General features: G+C 36.6%; 1 protein-coding gene and 1 long non-coding RNA gene across 8 annotated transcripts in view; one reads left to right on the plus strand and one right to left on the minus strand.

The window, feature by feature from the left end:
- Ten-m (teneurin transmembrane protein Ten-m) overlaps positions 1-12,299 on the plus strand; it is a 499,088-nt gene that overhangs the window by 38,904 nt on the left and 447,885 nt on the right. The window lies entirely within an intron of this gene.
- On the minus strand, positions 3,099-7,436 carry LOC148937858 (uncharacterized). Its single transcript, XR_016137875.1, has 2 exons — positions 4,768-7,436; positions 3,099-4,469 (listed from the first exon to the last, which is right to left on the minus strand). It is a non-coding gene; the product is annotated as an uncharacterized LOC148937858 (long non-coding RNA).

The raw sequence follows: 12,299 nt of genomic DNA on the forward strand, positions 1-12,299 counted from the left end.
GCTTAGTAAACGCTCGTATTGTTGAGGGCACTTTGTGAGTGCGGTTGCTTACAGGCGGGTACGTTCACGGCTACACGTAGCAACAACGGTACGTGTTGCGTACAAGCGCAACCATTGCGGCGTCAGCAACGCCTAATTTAATCGCTAGGTAATTGCATAATATCCAATTTGTAATGTAGGCTGCGTGACGCTACGTTTCCACGCCAGGCTGCATCGGTGCACGTCTAAGCATTTGCAAGTTGTACATGCTGCGATAATTAAGCTTGCGGACCACCATGATGCTCCAAAGATTCGAATTGTAGAGAAAAATATTAAATTTCATTTTCTTTGTAAACCGATAGGAAGGACAGACCCACGATGTCCACGTATTACTCATCGAATTGTCATGGAGGATATTGTAAAAGTATTCTTTGATACACTTTTAATTTGACAAATAAAAGAAGTGAGTCTAAATCAAATATCATTGGTTGGATAGATTTTAGTGAGCTATTCTCACTAAAGTCTTTTCTTTTTACTATTATAAAAATATAAAGTATTAAAAATATTATTTAATTAGTATTAATATACTTTTGTTTGTTCAAAAACTAAAATTAATAAGTGACAGAAACATTCTCGCTCAAGTAAAGTTGATAGAAATGTCTTCGTTGATTGAAGAACGGTAACATTTATTCTCGAATGAGAACAAAATTAACGTCGTAACGCTGCCGACCCGATTACGTCGCTCTCTATTTCCGTTAATGTTCGAATAGCTTTAAATCCGCAATCTTCGTGCTTTCCGTCAAAGGAAAAAACGCACACTCTTAATTTCCAATGGAAGAAAACATAAAAGTATGTAAAAGATTTTATGATAGAAACAGCAAAAAAATAAAAAAATCCATGTAATCCATGTAATATACTTGTCAATTAAAACTAAAATTAATCTTGATTTAATTTGAAGTATTTCTATTTCTAGAATTTCTATTCTTCTAAAATAATGTTGTTTACTAAAATTATATATATATATAATCTTTTGACTAATAAGTATTTTTTAAATCAATGCTATATGTATTAATTAAATATTATTATATCTATAGTCAAATAAAAGATAAATGACCAAAAATAAATCAAACTCTGCTTTAAATATACAACACAGATTACAGTAACATACGTGCCTGACCTAATTAACGAAATTGCCATTGTAATTAAGCGAGCAAAACATTCTGTAGGTTAATGCAAGACGACGCGATAGTGGAGAGATGACCGTAACGAGTTTCGCATTGGGGTGGGATATAATTAGGACAGAAAATATAGTAAAATGGTGCCGACAGAGTCACGCTGTTCATACCATTTTTACAAGCCTTCAGAAGAAGTTGTGAGTATGGGAATAGAAAAAGGAGAATGTTGGATCTTGATGATTTTATGAAGTTGAAAGAATAATATAAATGATGCGAAAATTTATGAAATAAATGAGTGAAAAATTTATTTTGTTTTATTAATTTATTTTTGTTGATATTACCTCCATTAAAGCTGTTTTTATGTTGTTAATAATGTCAGCGAGTCCATGCGTTATCTTTATTAATTATGAGTTTACCTTTATGACTGTTGTAATAATAAACGTATTTCTACAACTATTTACATACGGATTTATTTCGAGAGAGCGTAATAGAATTTAATTAAATGTACTCTCTGTGAATAATCTAAGTATTTCACAGATTTAAAAAAAAAATATACGGTATATTATCTCACATTTTTCTAGTTTTTTTTTTTTCAATGGAATTAATATTTTAATTTAGTTTTTTTTTTGTTTTAATTTCAATGCCGTACAATGTAATATTGAGAAATATTTAAGAGAACACCTTTCATCTGCATGATTTACATATTTAGCGAAAATAGCGTAAAAGCCAAATTAAACAAATAACATATGGAAATCCGTACAAGAATGGCAGCTCGCAGAAGGCAGATTAAATGTGAATTTCAGCATTCGCAGTATTTATACATACGCTAGATTGATATATATATATATATATATATATATATATATATATAGATATAACGTTGTATTAATTCGTTTATATAAGTGTTCAACATTTCACGTATTTACAGTTTGCAAATGTGACATTGTGCGGCTCGCTATTCAATAGCGTTCGCGATTTTGCGCCACCGTGAGTTTCTATCGCGGCCAATTCATCGCGTTGCATGCACTTTATTCGAATGCATTTCCCTAGCATCCGCATTTATGCGGACAGGCTGATAGTTCAACGAGCGTGCATTCATATCTCATTTTCAAATTTTAAAGCTCTCTAATATGCCCGTGTGTCTCTGTCGATCAAAAATTCTATTCACGAATCAATAAGGTGACCGTGTTTATCACAAAGTTCAACGGAAAATTTCTATCTTCAACATTATGCAAATTGTACGAGAAAATATAAAATATATGTATTTTTAGTCTTTCGTTCACAAATTATTTTCATGTAACTTATCCTACGAATTTTTTTTAATACTTCTCGATTGCCTCGTAACTATTACATTTTGCTCCACAAGTGTCGTCGTTTGATCGTGAATGTTTTTAAAGCGCAATGTGCCTTGAAGAAACGCGGGACGATCCGGATTGTCGCGCGACTTGTTTACACACGTACCTAGCACAAGTGGAATATTTGTCGACGGCCGCGAGCTTGAAAAACGTGGACGACTACTATTCGCTCGATCGCTCGTAATATGGTCACGGGGGGGGGGGGGAGGGCGAATAAAGCCGACACATGCTTCCACACGATGGAGGAAGCAGCGCCTCCGCATCGCCGGAAGGTCTGTTTGCTTAGGAGGCGCCCGAAAAACCGGGCGTTAAAAGCCGCGCGACTCTCTCCGAAACACTCGCAGCCGTTGTCGACGACGACGACGACGACGACGTCGACGTTGACGACAAAGACGTAACCGGTACAGATCCCCGGACCCTGGGAAACATCGGGATAATGCGCCGTCGTTCTCGCGTGGGTCAATATTTTCATTATTTTCCGTCGACAACGAGGTGACGGGAAATGCCGTGAAAAACGCATGCGAGACGCTCGACGAATTTTTTTTTCGCACGAGTTGTTCCGAGGCGCATCCCTATGGGAATCCGACTCTTTTCTTTTTTTTTTTTTTTCCCGAGGTCTTCGCGCGCATTCTATTTCTCCAGCCGAGTTCCGTCAGAAATGGAAAGAGGGCCTCTCTCGCGTTAAATAGAGAAAACAACACAAGGTGCTGAATATTTTTCGAGCTATTGTTTCGGCACGATGACAATTCCGGCCGAGTGTCACATTTCGCTTTCGGAAGGAACATGAGCAAAGTGAGAGAAATGTCGACGGATCTTCGAGCGAAGGTATACATCTTTGCATATGAATTAAATGTTGATGAGATGGCCACCTTTGTGGCAACCTGCAAGTCAAAACTTGTATTGCCATGACAACGAAATATTAAGAGAAATATTTAATTTGTTGTAGTTGTGTTAACTGGAAAACTTTGTTTCTTCTTTCTGAATAATAAAGCTGTATTATCAGCGTTATAAAGATATTGAAGCTATACAAATGGTTGCCGTTATAAATAATGTTACGCTGGGATATTTCGATATTATAATGTTCGATTTGTTTGTTCGATAAATTTACTTCGATTAACGTAGATAATTGAATATGTGTTCCAATTCATAGAACTGATAAATCAATCGGTTGAAGGGATTATCTTCTTAAGATCTTTCCCTTCCAGTCCCCTCTTACATCCTCTTCCGGTCCTTCGTCACTCGTTGCGAGCTTCCAGATGTGCTCCCGAGCGGTTTTACGACCAGCGCGTATTAGTAAAGCGATGTTTCATCCAAACATTTTCGATTTCCAAGTAACATTTGACAAATGGCTTATTTATTTAACATCTGCTATCAGCATACAAAGTCTGATAGTATTGATATTTAATTAACTTCGTTAATTAACTTTGTTAATTTATGAATTACAGACTTTTTAAATAAAATATTTATTAAATAAAACATTATTATAAGTAAAATTTTATTGTAAATAAAATATTAAATTACAAAATACGTGTTTTAGAACGGATTAAATATTGATCTAAATTAATCTCTTCTTTAATCGTCTAGTTATTTTTTATTCATTTTAAAATTGAAATTCAACATTTATATATCAATTGAGAGTTTTCACAGAATGAGACGATACGTACATGACATATGTATACTTATTAATCATTTAAAGCACCAGTTACGAAGTTTCTAGTGAAGACGTAGACGTGTCGTGTTTCATCCCATAAAGATAATTCTTGACAGTTAGCTTCACTTTCCGGTGTCGTACCGTGTGACGGTGGCAAAGGAGAGAAAAATTGCTCCGATATAAATAACAGGCGATGTCCCTTGTCACAGTTTCGTGGCGAATGAAAGACATTCGTTCGCTTCGACAGGTGCGTGCCGTGCACTTCCGCGGTTCCCAAGAGCCCAGACACGTACGTCCATTAAATGCTTCCTGAAACATCAACATCGACACATCTCGGTCTTCTCGTGCCTATAAACGGACGAGAAAAGAGGATTTCCTTTCCTCTGTCTTCACTTTTCTGGATTAAATGTATCTTCCCCCTTACGTCCCCTTTCCCCATAATAAAATCTCCCGTATCATAAACGTCAAAATACACATGTTCAAATGAAAGTATTAGACAAATAATAATATTTTACATAGGCTAACTCATTGTTATTTTTGGTAATTAACGCATAGAATTATTATTTAAAAAACATTGAGGCATTTTAATTTGTGCGTGATGACTTACAAGAAAATTTCATCTATATATTTATGGTCCTGACGTTACAATCGAACCGTGAGCACCGTGAAAAACGACAATGCGTTACCGTCTCGTCGTTGTCTGATATAACGATTCACCATTCGCAACGGCATTAAGCGCGATTCCAGCTGCGAATCGCGCACTCATCACTATCGCTGACTGCTAATATCAATTGGCATTCATAATCATTAGGCGATTAATATTATATTAACATTAGCGCGCGCGCGTATGCTTGTTGCCGGGAAACTGCCGGGCGCAACGAAGAGCGACCAGATAATCCGCAATCTACGGCTTATAGCAATTGAGTGTAGTAATAGCGTTGTTATGCATTTGATATAAAGCCTCGTTTCGCGTCGGGGGGATCCGCGTACGTTATGTCGTACCTGTTCCATCCACCTTGTACATTATCCAGCTTTGTACATTATGTACGGTGGATGTGTGCGCTACGCAAGCGAACGCCTGCACACACACACACACACACACACACACACACACACACACACACACACACACACACACACACACACACACCACACACACACACACACACACACACACACACACACACACACACACACACACACACACACACACCTACGTGACAATCTATAGGAATGTGTAATCCAATATTGCGCCCCGGCATAGCGCGCTGTATGCTGGGTGGTCGGATCTGTATCGAGCGAGCACACCGCGGTTAAAAATTGCGCGCCTTTAAGGGGCGGGCTCGTAGAAATGTAAATGAGCCGCGATCGCGTGCGGCCGTGCGAGAAACTTGCGGCCGATTGACTCGTCAACCATCGCTGTCAAAAGCCGCGCACAACTCGGTCGGCGCACGTTCTCGGTAATTAAAGCGCGTAATGAGAGGTACTTTGACGTCCGTGTCGGCGTCCTCCTCTTATCTCACACGAGCATGTTGGCGTTCTTATATAAAGAAACAATCGGGGAAGACAGAGAGTTGTATGGCTCCGTGCGTAATTATGGAGCCATACAACACGTCGCATTGTTTCCAGAACAGATCTCGGCGAGCATGTAGGTAAACTAGTTGGCATACATATAAGCACGGCACATACACGTACCCTCCACCATGATCGCTGTTTACATATGTATCCCGAAGTGAAATTCTCGATGCTTCGTTACCGGACCGCTTCTCAGACAGTCGTATCTAGATCCGCTCCCATCTTGTTACCGGAGTATAATAAACATAGAAATATATAGTTGCGCCAACCTTATCTTCGTGGATTAACTGGAAACTGTGGCCGGGCACGTAAAATCCTCGGACACGGGTTAGCGTGTATTCCCGTACTGACCACCCATCGTGAGAATATCTTATTAAAACAAAGTAATGGACAACATGGTGTCTCTCTCACTTTCTCTTCTTCTCTCTTTTTTATCCTTTTTGATATACTATATATAGAAATGAGAGAATCGCTTATATAAACCACCTAGTGTAAATTCATTGTTATCCATTGTACGAAAAAGTGACTTAGCAAAGAGTTCGCGTTTCTCGTATCGTATCACGCAAAGTTAAGAAGGAAATAGAAGAAACCCGCGCAAGTATGTAGCATATATGTATGTATATTGATATGAATGTAGAATGCATCTGTTTCTTTATGTTGGTTTTATTCATTATTGATTATGAATATGCTAAAAACATTTTTGATACAAAATGTTTAAATAAATTAAATTTTTTATAACGTTTTATAAACCTTTATTCAAACAAATCATACATATATTGTAAATATCAAGTTTTAATTTATAGTTTAATTGTACCATAAACATAATTTATTATTTTAATAAACAACATTATGTAAATATTTTTTATCTGAAAATTAAAGTAAATTACGTACATATTAACATCGGTGGTGATTGAAAGATAAAGTTGCAGTATATATATATATATATATATATATATATATATATATATACACCCGATATAATTTAAACCATTCTCGGTGACCGCAATTTGCTTTTAAATCCAGTACTTCTATTTGGTTGTTATGTTCATCAAAATGTTAATCGAGATCTTCGTAGTTCTCTTCGTCTATACCCTTCCGAGTTAATAATCATGCGACAAACTCCGAAGTAATCACGAAACCGTGTTAATTCGTAGACCGTACCGAAAAGATTAGCGAACTTGCCAGCAGTTCTAGAAAGCGAGAAAATACGAAAAGTTTTTGATGGATCCACCTCTCCTTTCCATTCCCGATATTAATTAAAATCAGACACCTTTTATTTTCTGATACTCGTCTATGTTTATTTGCGTTATAGCATATGGATTTATTTGATCGTTTCAACACATAAAGTGAATGAAAAAAAAATAGAAAACTTCCAATACAAAATTAACAAAAACGCATGTAAAAATTATTGACTGCCAAATGAATTAAAATGAAGTTTGAACATTTGTATAAACGATTCATGCATGTGGATTTGCAATCTACACATATACATTGAACAATTACTATGATCGATTTTTGAATTACTATGATCGATTTCATTATTCTCAGATTTATTATCAAATAAATCTGAGAAAAATGAAATAATAGTAGGTGATAAATAATATTCATAGAATAGAATAAAGATAAAAATAAAATTTAAAATAAAAGCATTTTACTACATTTTTTTAAAATATTTTTTTGAATATTTATGTTTTTCCTATCATCAGCTATAATGAGAAAATATTTTTGATCGCAATATTAATTAAAAAATTGAGAGATAAAAAATGAAGAAAATATGAAAATTTTTCTATTTTATTCAATTTTTAGCTAAAGCTTCTTTCAATATCAATTAATGAAATTCTCTTTATTTTTTTCTTTGCTTTATTGTTCCTCTTATTGTCGTTTTTCAGAAATTAACAAATATTGTCATCATCATAGAGAATATTCATTTTTTTATTGTTTTACTCGTTTGATTATCAAAATTTTGACTGACTCGATTCGCAAGTCAGTGGAATAATTAAAACATTCTTCTTAAAATTGTTATCAATGATTTTTTCAAATTTCAATGGACGTGTTGTCTGGCACCTGGAATTTATAATACCTGGAACTTATAACTCATCAAGAAACAACTTCGAGACTTTTACACAGGAAATGAGATTGTTGATCGGAATAATTTGTTTTGAAAAGAAGATAAAAGTTAATCGAGAATAAATATTTTTTTAATTTTACTTTTTCTTTAAACACAACTTTGCTTTCTTTTAATATTGTATTTAAAATATAAATTATACGATGAATTAAAATTATCATATTTAATTTGCCGTACATATTAATCGCATATAATGTTGCAAAATTATGCAAAATATGCATTATGCAATTTTATTGTAATTATGTTGTGATCGCGATAAAATAAAACTTTTCAACAATTTGTTATACAAGCGACTCTCCACTATATCTAATATGTTAACTACGCAATATACTATTGCATTTTTTTTGTATATTTTTTTATCGCATTCGATATACATTCGGCCTTTTGATCGTTATTGAAGCCAGGCGGAGGATTCTGACTAATCCGACCTCCCTTTTCGCTCATGGAATCTATTTACCGACGCTAATTGCTTCGATTGTCTCGACACGTTCTCTCACCTTTGAGTCTCTAATAGCATTGACATCGAATTTACCGATAATCAAACAGTTTTCATCAAATCGCTGACTTTATCTTCATCATGACATAGTGCAGTTGATTAAAATCGGAGTGGTGAAAATGCAATTCAGGAAAGGTGAATAGTTATTTACATAAACAGAATGTAATTTACATCGCAACATAATTTCGCAATTGTATTATTATTTAACACATTTCTCTTAAGAAATTTTGGAAGAAATGTAATTTGATGTAAAAATATATTATATTAACTTACATAAAAATATTTATCTTTTTATATAAATATTTTCTATATATTTTCTTACATTTCTTTTCTCTTATTTAATTTAAAACATTGTTAGCTATTAAGATATTATCATTTTTATATAATTATTTAATTAATATAACAATCGATAGCAGAGAATTATAAGACGAGAATTATTTGTAAAATAGCCAGGAATTATTTTCAAACTTGCAATATCAGAACGAGCATGGCTCTTCGTTGTCTGACTTATGATGGAACTTTTTGTCAACAATCTATACGAGTGAACACGAGGGAGTTTCTAGTTTCTCATAGATATTTTCGAGTTACTTGACAAATGACCGGCGCATCACATGATATATCACGCTCCGAACGACGTGATAAAGAATGAAACGCGTGATAGAAACGAGAAGATAATTTAATTTTGGCCCAACGGTCTTCTTTCAATGGCTGACCTATTTTTTCAGAGAAGAGCAAACTCCGCGAAACAATCTGACGTTCATTAATTGATCGTCAGAGCGGCAACTCGACGATATTAAATCTTTCCACACGCTATCATTGTATACTGCCAAATCGACCAGATATCGCTTAAGCACTAACCTCGTGAATGTGATTGCCGATTGTACGTATTCGTGTTTATTAGTCATAACTTTTCATTAAGACCGAGATATGTATTCATATCGTTATTGTTATCGAGCGCATAAAATAGAGCATAGAACGGTATTTTACTGGCTCGTGTGACATTATTCGCAAGCCAGAAATTTTCGTATTACGTATTTCGTATTCATAGTAATTTAATCCTACAATCATTTCTTAACTGATAGGAATATATTAATCTTTGACGAAGATATTCGTTGAAAAAATAACGGAAATAAGAAAAAGGTGCTAACGCGGCTTAATTCTCTTATTTTTACCGATACTGAAATTTGCAGCAATAAAGAAACGTGATGTGAAAACCAGCACTACTCGCAGATCGTACATCAAGACGTGAATACGGACGTCTTGGATGATTTCTTGGTATTCCTGAACCGACCGGCTGGTCTACTGGGAATAATCCATATTTCATCAAACATATTGATAGGAAGCCCCACGTGTACGTGTGTATGGGTGAATGTAACTCTCATATCGTAACCCATATCGATATAGCGAAAACGAGAAAGCAGGAAAGATCGTAGATAGATCTTTAGATGTAGGCGTAGAGGCGGAATGGATCGTTAATAAAAAATCTTATGTGTTATTCGCTTGTCCGCCAGCACAATTAGGGAGGCAAGGAAGAGAGAGGAGAATAAACGAGATACATTCCGTTATCGCGTGGAAACATCGTTGGGCAGAGCCAAGCCTAAATCGTCGGACGACGAAAAGGATTTCGCGCGACGGGCAGCGTCGGGATCATATAAATCATCGCGCCGAGGGTCCAAGCGTCCATTTTATCATCGTATGGAAATTCAGTGAGTTATATCGAACCGCCGGTTTCTTATTTATGGTCAGACTGAATCGTAATACCGGGCGAAAACTTCTTTCCGGACTTCTTCCGCGCATCTGTTCGCGTTTCTAGATTCTGAACTCTCGAAACGACATTGTCGAACTATATGCCGATTCGCTCGTGCTGTTTTTTCTCATCGTTTTAGCCGGAAATTCAGAAGGTCGACAGAGTTGCATCACAATTCGGGTCTGTATCGCGTATTTAAATATAGATAGACGATAGATTTCGTCAGTAGGCTAGTCAGGACATTCCGACATTCTTTTCGCGAACAACGACACGGACGACGACGTTCCGAACGGATCATCGGGAAACCATCGACGTCCACGAATTCTCGGAACTCCCTCGATGGGACGCCAGCTCGATCAGGGACGAGTTAATAATACGTCCGGCGGACTGGATGTTCAGACATCGTTAATTAAAGTCGGAGGTGCGCGTTCGCAGAGTACGGCCGGCACCACAGCTCTTCGTGGCTACCACGGACTTTACCCCTACCCGCCTAATTCGTACAACAATGTCTATTATTCAAGTTAGCCCGTGTACGTGGTATAGCCACCTAACACGGCTGCCAGTGCGCGGTGCGTGCTGGCTGGGTCGGTGAGCAAGTTTGCCGAAGAACGCATAACTCCCCGAGCTTACCAAGTTTGCCACACCGAAAGTACTAGAAACCCGTAGAGCCAACTCATTGCCCGGTCCTATTGCTCCTTAACGCAATGAAGGATGCGCCGTGCGACACGTTAATTAATCCATCGGATTAACCATGCGACCTTATTACTCTCTTCGTCTCATTAACCACCGATATATTATGCTATTTACCATCTTGCGATATAACTGCTCGCGGACTATCTGTTATTATTCATTTAGAAGACATTTATAAAAAGATTGACAATGTAGTAGATTTAATGTAATATATTGATTATTGTTAAATATCTAAATATTTTAATAAATTATATAAAAAGAGCTTGAAATTGGTGACATTTATTTATTTTTAACGCGCATGTCGATTTTCTCGCGTTGTATCGACGTTACAAAAATTATATTACGTGTACCTCACGCCATTTCCGAGATATTTTATACGTATATTCAGGCATGATGTAATCATTCTGTGATCCTTTACGCATGGGTAAAGCAAGGTGAGAAATTTGCCAATGTTGATCTATCGAGTGCACGGTATGTCTAGATACTCTTCTTGTTCCATCGTTCTTCACTTCGCTTGCTCCGTTCCGACTTGGTTCGATGTCTCTCTCTTTCTTTTTCTCTCTCAAGCGGCGAATAAGTTCCGCGGTTCGTAATCTACAAATATTATTCCAGCTCCCTCCTCCCTTCCATCATCCAGGAAAAAGATCTTTCTCTCCTGTTCCAGCAGGCAAAACTGCCTGCGCTATCCTGAAAACTCGTCCAATCGTGGAGCTCCGAGCTGGCCGTGCAAACTTCCACCATCTCGACAATTCATATAAAAGGAGTACCGAAGAGGGGGAGAAAGAAGGATAGAAAAGATGCGTGACATGGGAAAGAGAGGGTAAGAGAGAATTGCATCGTAGGTCCTCTCTAGAACGGCGAGGAGAAGTGCGAGAAAGCCCGTGGAGAGGAAGTTTGCTCTGTAATTACCGCGTACTGCACAATTAAAATCTTAATCTTCCCCGCACAAAAATGGGACAAACTCCATAACGTCATCATACCGTGGAAAATTCCTCAACCGGTGCGACTGAGTGCTTTCTCGAGACTTGGCATACACGGCTCACCCATTCCAGTGAGATTTCATCCGTGGCGAAAGAATTTCATGAATGTAGCAGCGACATAAGTGTCTAATGAGATCTATTCAAGATGCTGCTGGTACATACGTGCATAAACTCAACTGTAATATTCTATGCATATAAAATTCCACGTAAAGCTATATAATTCAAACGCATATTATTAGTAACGTGAATCACGATTTATAAAATCCATTTTTACGATATTAAATTTCTGTTGATTTAAAAACGAAATGGTCGGTTTTCTCAATATATATACTAATTAATTTAATTATCGGGAGAGAATTATGATCTTCTTTCCTCCCATCAAACTTTCTCAATTCATTGCTGCGAATATCTCAGATTTCGTAGCAAAGATATATATTTATGATCATTACGTAATGCGCTCTAACAATCGTCGATTCGCTGGAATCGTAAAACTTTACAGCGACTCTTGAATTCAAGAGGTTCTTGG

The sequence above is a fragment of the Pogonomyrmex barbatus genome, unplaced genomic scaffold, assembly GCF_055798465.1.
Source record: "Pogonomyrmex barbatus isolate J1 unplaced genomic scaffold, ASM5579846v1 scaffold10, whole genome shotgun sequence".
Lineage (NCBI taxonomy): Eukaryota > Metazoa > Arthropoda > Insecta > Hymenoptera > Formicidae > Pogonomyrmex > Pogonomyrmex barbatus.